Source organism: Macaca nemestrina, chromosome 13 (genome assembly GCF_043159975.1).
Source record: "Macaca nemestrina isolate mMacNem1 chromosome 13, mMacNem.hap1, whole genome shotgun sequence".
Classification (NCBI taxonomy): Eukaryota; Metazoa; Chordata; class Mammalia; order Primates; family Cercopithecidae; genus Macaca; species Macaca nemestrina.
The window spans coordinates 102500372-102510015 of NC_092137.1; the positions used below are offsets into that span (position 1 = coordinate 102500372).

General features: G+C 40.7%; 1 pseudogene; it reads left to right on the plus strand.

Moving 5' to 3' along the window:
* The first annotated feature begins 6054 nt into the window (after positions 1-6054).
* Positions 6055-7646, plus strand: LOC105496017 (histone-lysine N-methyltransferase SUV39H2 pseudogene; annotated as a pseudogene).
* The last annotated feature ends 1998 nt before the right edge of the window (positions 7647-9644 follow it).

Sequence of the window (9644 nt, forward strand, 5' to 3'; positions counted from 1 at the left end):
AGAGAGGACATCAAAGCCTGTGGCAGGTAGAGATTGTAAGCTCATGTCTGCCCCTGGCCCACATGAGGACATCCCACATGTTTGCCATTGGTGGATGATAAGATGAGGAGGACTTACAGGAGAAAGGCCAAGAAGGGCAGGTAGGGGCAGCGTGGGGAATTGTGGAGGGTAATGTCAGATGAAGTGACATTGACTTCCAAACTTCATTCATTATTCACTCATTTAAATATTTCTGCTATTCACTTTTTTTAAAAGAAAAGTTTTGAAAACATTTTAACATAGAGCAATACACCAAATAATATAAAATGCCCACTCTTTATAACTTATAAGTGTTAGCATTTTGTTCATATAATGTTCATATGAACCTTATAGATAAAATGGTACCCTTCCAAATACCACCCCACCCACCTTCTCACCAAAAGCTAAATTTGGAGTTTTGTTCATTATGACAGAAAGATGGTAAGTGTTTTAATTTTTAATGTTTTTACCTTTCCTATAGAGCTGAGAGAGAAGGATGCCAAATTTTCAATGAGTGTAGATTTATCTATTTCTCCTTTTAATTCGGTCTGTATTTTGTCTCCTGTATTTTGAAGCTTTGTTATTAGGTGTATACACATTTAGAATTGTTGTGTCTTCTGGATGAATCGACTCTTTTATCATTATGAAATGTCCTTCTTTACCTCTGGTAATACTTTGTTTTGAAGTCTACCTTTTATTCATAAGCAACACAGCTTTCTTTCTTTTTTTTTTTTTTTTTTTTTTTTGAGATGGAGTTTCACTCTTGTTGCTCAGGCTGGAGTGCAATGGCACGATCTCGGCTCATTACAACCTCCACCTCCCAGGTTCAAGCAATTCTCCTGCCTCAGCCCCCAGAGTAGCTGGGATTACAGGCATGCACCACCACGCTTGGCTAATTTTGTATTTTTAGGAGAGACGGCATTTCTCCTTGCTGGTCAGGCAGGTCTCAAACTCCCAACCTCAAGTGATCCACCTGCCTCGGCCTTCCAAAGTGCTGGGATTATACGCATGAAGCACTGCACCCAGCCTGCATAATGTATATTTTTCTATCCATTTACTTTCAACTTTCCCATCTCTGTTTTGAAATTTTTACTACATATGTATATGTGTATAAGTGTATATATATAAAAATGCTATATAATTTTATTTTCTGAGATTTTCAAAATACAGATATGTCATCATATTGTGTGTCTTTGAGCTACGCTGATACATATAGATTTATTTTAAATACTGTGTGGTGTATTATCTTGTGAATGTGCCACAGTTTTATGTTCAGTGGTTCTTGAACCACAGTGTTCATCTCTCTGGAAGTACATGGAAGCTGTCCTTGGGGATACACATAATTTTAAGGAAATTGTTTTCCAGATTCTCAACTCCCATTGGTTCTCTCTTCATAAAATGGATCTGCCCAAGAACAACTTCCTGTGTTTAGGCTTTGTGCTGGTTCTCCTTTCTGGCCTATTCGTTCATGATTGTTTTATTTTCCACTTTAAAACTGAAAGGCAAACTTCCCACCCTCCTGGTCTTTACTATGCCCCAGAGGTGGGTGCATAATCCTCTGGGCCACCAATAAAAAGACAAATCTAAACATTTTTCGTGTAATTTCCATCCGTTAGAAATTGCTGGCCGGGTGCGGTGGCTCAATCCTGTAATCCCAGCACTTTGGGAGGCCGAGACGGGCGGATCACGAGGTCAGGAGATCGAGACCATCCTGGCTAACCTGGTGAAACCCCGTCTCTACTAAAAAATACAAAAAACTAGCCGGGCGAGGTGGCGGGCGCCTGTAGTCGCAGCTACTCGGGAGGCTGAGGCAGGAGAATGGCGTAAACCCGGGAGGCGGAGCTTGCAGTGAGCTGAGATCCCGCCACTGCACTCCAGCCTGGGCGACGGAGCAACACTCCGTCTAGGAAAAAAAAAAAAGAAAAAAAAGAAATTGCCAAAGAATGCATTTCTCCTGAGAAGAGTCCCCAGTATTCAGGTAAAGAGTCATCTGGGGGCTGGGCGCCATGGCCCATGCTTGTAATCCCAGCACTTTGGGAGGCCTAGGTGGGCAGATCAGGAAGTCAGGAGATGAAGACCATCCAGGCTAACACAGTGAAACCCTGTCTCTACTAAATATACCAAAAATTAGCCGGGCATGGTGGCAGGCGCCTGTAGTCCCAGCTACTCGAGAGGCTGAGGCAGGAGAATGGCATGAACCTGGGAGGCTGAGCTTGCGGGGAGCCGAGATCGCCACTGCACTCCAGCTTGGGCGACAGAGCGAGATTCTGTCTCAAAAAAAAAAAAAAAAAGGGGGTCATCTGGGAGGAATGCAGGAGGCAGAGTGCCTCACAGCAGACTTTGGGGCTTCATCACTCTACTCAGCTCTCTATCGTTGAGCTAGAATTCAGAGGTGAGACAGTCATTATAAGGATGCATAGTAACATGTTCATTATAATTACAGAAGGAATCAGACTTTTTTTTTTTTTTTTAACAGAATGTAAGTCTGATTTGTTAATTGGTTTGACATTGAAGACCACTTCGCCAATGAGGTTAACGGCAGTATTTTAATTTTCCTTGAATCCAATGAACTACATCTTTAGCTCCAAGGTTTTGATGAAAATCAAGTTTAGCGCTTAAGAAACAGCTGAGAAAAAGAAAAAAAAAGAAGAAAACAATTTTAACAAGTTTAAAATATATGATAAGATAAAAGCATTTTGACCAGGTGCAGTGGCTCATGCCTGTAATCCCAGCACTGTGGGAGGCCGAAGTGGGCAGATCACGAGGTCAGGAGTTTGAGACCAGCCTGGCCAACATGGTGAAACCTCGTCTCTACTAAAAATACAAAAAAACTTAGCTGAGCATGGTGGCAAGTGCCTGTAATCCCAGCTACTCAGGAGGCTGAGTTAGGAGAATTGCTTGAACCCAGGAGGTGGAGGTTGCAGTGAGCCGAGATCACACTACTGCACTCCAGCCTGGGTGATAGGGTGAGACTCCATCTCAAAAAAAAAAAAAAGAAAAGAAAAGAAAGAAAGAAAGAAAAAAAGACAAAAGCATTGTATCACAATATTGTTTGTATTGGAATTTGTCTTGAAATTACATTAAAATATTTCTAATACCCCAACTCTTTCCAAGTTAATCAATTTCAACAATCAATTTTAAGTGAAAGAAGAATGGTGTCATTGATGGCTACTTGGTAGGCTTCAGTACAACCTAGTTTAGGGCTTCCAAAACCTGAGAAAGTGAATAAATCTAAAGATGGTAACAAACCCATGTGCAGGTCAATGGTTCCCAAGTCTTTGCCTTCAACAAAATTGGAAGAAGGCCTTCTAGATTTGGCAACTAACATGGGCTGAATTGTGTCCCCCCAAGTACATTTGTTGAAGTCTTATACTCTCGCATCTCAGAATATGACCTTATTTGGAGATAGGGTCCTTACAGAGGTAATCAAGTTCAAGTGAGGCCATTAGGATGGGTTCTAATCCAATATAACTGGTGTCCTTATGGAAAGGGGCAATCAGGACACACACACAGAGAACATCATCTGAAAACAAGGCAGAGATGGGGTGACGTTTCTACAAGCCAAGGAATGCCAAAGATTGCCAGCAACTGACTAGAAGCTAGGTGAGAGGCACGGAACAAATTCCTTCTCTAGCTCTCAGAAGGAACACACCCAGCTGACACCTTGATCCTGGACTTCTAGCTTCTGGAAATGTGAGGCAATAAATTTCTTTTGTTGAAGCCACCTAGTTTGTGGTACTTTGTTAAAACAGCCCTAGCAAACTAATACAGCAACTAATAGATCACTAAAATTAATTTTTGATGATAGATAACATTGTGTTTGTTGCCTCTTTCTCTCTCTCTCTCTCTTTCTTTCTTTCTTTTTTTTTTTTTTTTTTTTTTTTTTTTTTTTTTTTTTTTTTTGAGACGGAGTCTCGCTCTGTCGCCCAGGCTGGAGTACAGTGGCCGGATCTCAGCTCACTGCAAGCTCCGCCTCCCGGGTTTACACCATTCTCCTGCCTCAGCCTCCCGAGTAGCTGGAACTACAGGCGCCCGCCACCTCGCCCGGCTAGTTTTTTGTATTTTTTTAGTAGAGACGGGGTTTCACCGTGTTAGCCAGGATGGTCTCGATCTCCTGACCTCGTGATCCGCCCGTCTCGGCCTCCCAAAGTGCTGGGATTACAGGCTTGAGCCACCGCGCCCGGCCTCTCTCTTTCTTTCTTTCTTTTTCTTTTTTGGAGAGAGGGTCTTGCACTTTTGCCCAGGCTGGAGTGCAGCGGAGTCACTGCAGCCTCAACCTCCTGGGTTCAAGCAATCCTCCTACCTCAGCCTCCCAAGTAGCTGGGACTACAGCTGTGCACCATCACACCTGGCTACTTTTTGTAGAGATGGGGTTTCACCATATTGCCCAGGCTGGTCTTGAACTCCTGGACTCAAGGCATCCATCCATCCACCTTGGCTTCCCAAAATGCTGGGATTATAGACATGAGCCACTGCACCTGGCTCATGCTTTTGTCTTTTTGCAAAAAAAAAAAAAAAAGGAAAAAGTTAGAAGATTTAATGATTCTGCTGTAACAAGGCCAACTATGTATTTACGGAAACAAAATGTCTCAGTACTTGCATTGTACAACAAACAAAAACAAAACCAAATTAATGCTGAACTCTGTCTCATTCTAGCAATCAATAAGTCCTGTTACTTTATGGATTTATTAATTAAATGGACCCCAAAATTCATTTGTGCGGGAGTCCATTTCATTAAGAGCTGAATTTTCTCCCAAAATTATTTTTTTTTAAACTTTTTTTTGAGATAATTGTAGATTGACATGCAGATACAAGAAAGAGTACAGAGAATTCCATACCCTTCACCCAGTTTCCCCTAAAAAAGGTTATTTATTTATTTATTTGTAGAAACAGTCGTCTTCTGTTGCCCAGGCTGGAGTGCAGTGGTGCAATCTTGGCTCACTGCAACCTCCGCTTCCTGGGTTCAAGTGAGTCTCCTGCCTCAGCCTCCTGAGTAGCTGGGATTACAGGCACCCACCATCATGCCTGGCTAATTTTTGTATTTTTAGTAGAGACGGGATCTTGCCATGTTAGCCAGGCTGGTCTCGAACTCCTGACCTCTAGTGATCTGCCTGCCTCAGCCTCCCAAAGTGCTGGGATTACAGGTGTGAGACACCATGCCCGGCCAAAGGTTACTTTTAATATTCATTAATTTTGAAGACTTATAGTTTATTTATGCTATAAAGAACAATTGTGCACTATTAATACTCACAATGATGACATAATCTAAAACTTTTAATATTTAGAAACTTATGGTTACAAGAAATTAAAAATTCATCTCATGTGCTTTTTTGGAAGAGAAGTATGAAATATTAATCAATATAAGGTCCTTAAGCATATGCACCTATTATATTAAACTTTTATGGAGGAAGTAGAATAGAATTCATAAATTCATTTGTTTTTATTTTTTATTTTTTTGAGACAGTCTCACTCTGCCGCCCAGGCTGTACTGCAGTGGCACAATCTCCACTCACTGCAACCTCCGCCTCCTTGGTTCAAGTGATTCCTGTGTCTCAGCCACCCGAGTAGCTGGGATTACAGGTGTGTACCACTACACCCGACTAAATTTTGTATTTTTAATTTTTGTATTTTTAGTAGAGACGGGATTTTACCCCGTTAGCCAGGTTGGTCTTGAACTCCTGGCCTCAAGTGATCTGCCTGCCTTGGCTTCCCAAAATGCTGGGATTACAGGTGTGAACCATTGCACCTGGCCTAGAACTCATAAGTTTAAGGAGAAGAAGGAGTGATGAAAATTTCCAAAAGTCAAGAATTTTTTCTTATATTTTAAAAATGAGTGATGGTTGAAATAAAATAGATATTTATGTGCTATTATAAATAATTTAAAAGAATAAGGTTTTATTTTAAAAATCAACATTTACTTTGGAAATGATATCCTTTATAGTGATGAAAAATGTTTGATGTCAAGTTAAAACTGAGTAAAGAAGTACATTCATTTTGTAACAGCATTTTTCACAGTAGCTAAAATGTGGTAGCAAACCAATTGTTTATTACTGGATGAATAAACAAAATGTGGACTCAGGAATCTCTCTTCTGGGCTCATACCCAAAGGAAATGAAACCACCACCTCACCAAGGTATCTGTACTCCTGTGTTTTTTGTAGCATTATTCATAATAACCAAGATATGGAGACAACCTGGACAACCATCAATGGATGAATGGTTAAAGAAATTGTGGTATGGATATATACAAAGGAATTCAGCCTTAAAACAGGAGGAGATCTCCACAAGATGGCGGCGGTGGGGGCCGAGGCGTGAGGAGGTGAGGCTGGAGCGCCACCCCCTCACCCTCCCCATTCCCAGCTTGGTGTGTGCCTTGCCTAGTTTCACTTGATACTCTTCAGGAATTATGTAGAAAAGAAAAGCTCACATGTAAATTGATTGGAATCACCAAAAGGAATCTAAATAATTATGAGGTGGAATACTTGTGTGACTACAAGGTAGTAAAGGATATGGAATATTATCTTGTAAAATGGAAAGTATGGCCAGATTCTACAAATACTTGGGAACCTTTGCAAAATCTGAAGTGCCCGTTACTGCTTCAGCAGTTCTCTAATGACAAGCATAATTATTTATCTCAGGTAAAGAAAGGCAAAGCAATAACTCCGAAAGACAATAACAAAACTTTGAAACCTGCCATCACCGAGTACATTGTGAAGAAGGCTCAACAAAGGATAGCTCTGCAGAGATGCAGAAATCAACAGAAGGAAGAATCATAAAGGAATGATATTTGTTGAAAATACTGCTAATTTAGAGGGCCCACCTTCAGACTTCTATTACATTAACGAATATAAACCAGCTCCTAGAATCAGCTTAGTCAATGAAGCTACCTTTGGCCGTTCATGCACAGATTGCTTCTTTCAAAAATGTTGTCCTGCTGAAGCTGGAGTTCTTTTGGCTTATAATAAAAACCAACAAATTAAAATCCCACCTGGTACTCCCATCTACGAATGCAACTCAAGGTGTCAATGTGAACCTGACTGTCCCAATAGGATTGTACAAAAGGGCACACAGTATTCGCTCTGCATCTTTCAAACTAGCAATGGACATGGCAGGGGTATAAAAGACCCTTGTGAAGATTAAAAGAATGAGTTTTGTCATGGAATACGTTGGAGAGGTAATCACAAGTGAAGAAGCTGAAAGACGGAGACAGTTCTATGACAACAAGGGAATCACATATCTCTTTGATCTGCACTATGAATCTAATGAATTCACAGTGGATGCAGCTCGATACGGCAATGTGTCTCATTTTGTGAATCACAGTTGTGACCCAAATCTTCAGGTGTTCAATGTTTTCATTGATAACCTCAATACTCGTCTTTCCCAAAGAGCACTGTTTTCCATGAGAACCATACATGCTGGAGAAGAGCTGACTTTTGATTATCAAATGAAAGGTTCTGGAGATATATCTTCAGATTCTATTGACCACAGCCCAGTCAAAAAGAGGGTCAGAAGAGTATGGAAATGTGGAGCTGTGACTTGCAGAAATTACCTCAACTGAACTTTTTCAGGAAATAGAGCTGATGATAATTATAATTTTTTTCCTAATGTTAACATTTTTAAAAATACATATTTGGGACTCTTATTATCAAGATTGTGTATGTTTCAAGACATTTGCCAAATGTATTACCGATGCCTCTGAAGAGAGGGTCACTGGGTCTCACAGACTGATTTGAAGTCTACATATTTATGGTGCTTAGAGACCAAACTAATGGAAGGCAGACTACAGCTTAGCATAGGTGTACTTAAGTCTATGTGAACAGAGAAATGCCTCCCGTAGTGTTTGAAAGTGTTAAGCTGATAATGTAATTAACAACACAGCATTCAGCTTGCCATACACCTCAAATTCGAAGAAACACTTAATTTGGGCAAATCTACCAGTTCTGTTTTTGCTACTTTATTGTCATTCCTGTTAATACTCACTGTACTTGTATTTGAGACAAATAGGTGATACTGAATTTTTAAAAAATAATAAAAATAAAAAATAAAAAAGGAAGCGATCCCACCATTTGCCATAACCTAGACGGGCCTGGAGGACGTTATACTAAATGAAATAAGCCAGACACAGAAATGCATGATCTTCCTTATATGTGGAATCTTTTATTTACCTATTTTATTTATTTTAGATGGAGTCTCACTCCGCTGCCCAGCCTGGAGTGCAGTGGCGCAATTTTGGCTCACTGCAACCTCTGCCTCCTGGGTTCAAGTAATTCTCCTGCCTCAGCCTCCCGAGTAGCTGGGACTACAGGCACCCGCCACCACACCTGGCTAATGGTTGTACATTTACTAGAGACAGGGTTTTGCCATTTTGGCTGGGCTGGTCTCGAACTCCTGACCTCAGATGATCCACCTTGACCTCTCAAAGTGCTGAGATTACAGGTGTGAGCTACCACACCTGGCCTGTGGAATCTTTGAAAAGGGTCAAATATATAGAGAATAAAACAGTGGTTATCAAGATTGCAGTAGGAGAGAGGAAACGGGTCTAAGGATACAAAGTGGCAAACATATAGGATGAACAAGTCAAATAAAGTACAACATGAAGACTATAGTTAATAATAGTGTATTATTTCAGGATTTTTGCTAGATGAGCACAGTTGCTTTTGCTACAGGAGGAAATAAATGGGTAACTAAGTGAGATGATGGATATATCAACTTGTTTCACTATAGTGTCCATTTTACTAAATATGTGTGTCTTATACCATTATGTTGTATAAACTTATATATACACAATAAGATTTATTTAAACAAACAAAATGTGGTATATACTTAGAGTGGAATATTATTCAGCTTAAAAAGGAAGTCTGACACGTGCCACAATATGGATGAATCTTGAGGATATTATGCTAAGTGAATTAAGCCAGTCACAAAAAAACAAGTACTGTATGATTCTGTGTATTTGAGGTATTTAGAGTAGTCAAAATAATAGAGACAGAAAGTAGCACGGTGGTTGGGACAGGCTGGGGAGAGGGAGGAATGGGAGTTATTGTTTAACGGTTATAGAGTTTCAGTTTTTCTAGGTGAAAAGAGTTACAGAGAAGTATGGTGAAGGTTGCACAACAATATGCATGTACTCAATACCACTGAACTGTACACTTAAAATGTTAAAATGGTAAGATTGTTATGTGTATTTTGCCACAATTAATTATTATTATTTTTAGAGACAGAGTCTAGCTCTGTCAACAGGGGCAAGCCCCCCACTCTGTGATTTTCCAAGGTTGAGTGCATTGGTGTGATAACAGCTCACTGCAGCCTCCAACTCCTGAGCCTCCAACTCCTGGACTCAAGCAGTCCTCCTGCCTCAGCCTCCCAAAGTGCTGAGATTACAGGCATGAGCCACTGTTCCTTGCTAAATCTTTTTTTTTGTTTGTTTTTTCTAGACAGAGTCTCTCTCTGTCGCCCAGGCTGGAGTGCAGTGGTGCGATCTCGGCTCACTGCAACCTCCACCTCCTGGGCTTAAGCGATTTTCCTGCTTCAACTTCGTGAGTAGCTGGGATTACAGGCACGCACCACCATGCCTGGCTAATTTTTGTATTTGTAGTAGAGACAGAGTTTTGCCATGTTGGCCAGACT